The 1378-nt window shown below is 45.2% G+C and overlaps 1 long non-coding RNA gene across 1 annotated transcript; it reads left to right on the forward strand.

The window, feature by feature from the left end:
• The first annotated feature begins 306 nt into the window (after positions 1-306).
• On the forward strand, positions 307-1121 carry LOC112067985 (uncharacterized). Its single transcript, XR_011475091.1, has 3 exons — positions 307-346; positions 471-596; positions 904-1121. It is a non-coding gene; the product is annotated as an uncharacterized lncRNA (long non-coding RNA).
• Positions 1122-1378: the final 257 nt, after the last annotated feature.

The raw sequence follows: 1378 nt of genomic DNA on the forward strand, positions 1-1378 counted from the left end.
GTGGAGACCGAAAGTCAAAGCACGAACGACAAGGCAGGGTGATCAGTCTTTTCAAAACACAACATATTCGATGATATAGAAAACTGCTATGAGAAAGTGCTCTTTAATCTTTGTTATAAAGCATATATTTGTTTAATAACCCCTTTCATCAATGCTATCCACAATGTTCAATTAAATGTGATAACATAGTAGGCTACAGCTAATGGACACCATACAAATATATTTAAAACAACTTTTACTTAACATTAAACTTAAAAAAAAAAAGATGTATTACACCGTTAACCTTTCTAATTGTAAAATTGCTAAGAAGAACCAGAGAGATGCTGCCAAGTGGTTTGAGAGCAAGGTGAGACAACCTCTGAAAATAGGACAGGGGGCCTCGAAGGGTGTCGGCCTGGGACCCTGACATGTATTATGTGAAGTGGTACTATACTTTTGACTAATAAGGTGTATGTGTGTGTGTGTGTCAGATGTAAGTGCTTCAGAGCCAGATCACCACCAGCACCACAGAGGTGAAGACCTCTCAGTCTCAGGTGACCGACCTGAAGAGGACCTTCCAGAGCCTGGAGATTGAACTGCATGGCCTGCTCACTCAGGTATGATGTCAAACCATCTTAGTGAATCAGCATCCCTAAACATACAGCATTTCTCTTTACCCTACCTCTGTTCCTAAAATATGGAATTCCTTTAGGTCTTAAAGGAACAGTACACTCCAAAATCAAAGTTTGTTAGATGTTTTCAGACCTCCACAGTGGTCTAATGTCAAGGTGTTCTAACACCTTTATGCACACCAYTCTAACTATCTCTACCCWTCTTCATCTCCCTCTTTATACATTTCTACTACCCTCTCCTTCCTRCCTTCTCCATTTTCTTCATCCCTTACAAACATAAACACATTCCTAGAAGGGGTACCTGGAGCAGAGCGTCGTTGATATAAACGGCCGCTATGGCTCCCAGCTGAGCCAGCTGCAGGTTTGTATCAACAGCATGGAGGAGGAGCTGCAGCAGATCAACGTCAGCATCCAGCAGCAGGCCTCCGAGTACCAGATCCTCCTGGACATCAAGATGAGGCTGGAGATGGAGATCGCTGAGTACAGGAGGCTGCTGGATGGAGAGGGGCTCAGGTTAGTGGGGATAATGGAGGGTCAGGAAAGAGAGGGAGGGGGAAGTGATGGGGGATAGCGAGATGGGGGAATGGAAAGAGCGAAGAGTAGAGGGAGGATGGAGATTGAGCAAGTTGGAGTAATTGGGGGTTGGAGAAGATGGGAGGGAGGAGGGGATGTGGGATGAGAGTGGAGGGAGGGAAGAGTAAGGGAGAAAGGAAAGACAGAAGTAGAGAAAGGGAGCGGTTAGTGGAGGAGAGAAGGTGGACTGAGAC

This window comes from Salvelinus sp. IW2-2015, unplaced genomic scaffold (genome assembly GCF_002910315.2).
Source record: "Salvelinus sp. IW2-2015 unplaced genomic scaffold, ASM291031v2 Un_scaffold19, whole genome shotgun sequence".
NCBI lineage: Eukaryota > Metazoa > Chordata > Actinopteri > Salmoniformes > Salmonidae > Salvelinus > Salvelinus sp. IW2-2015.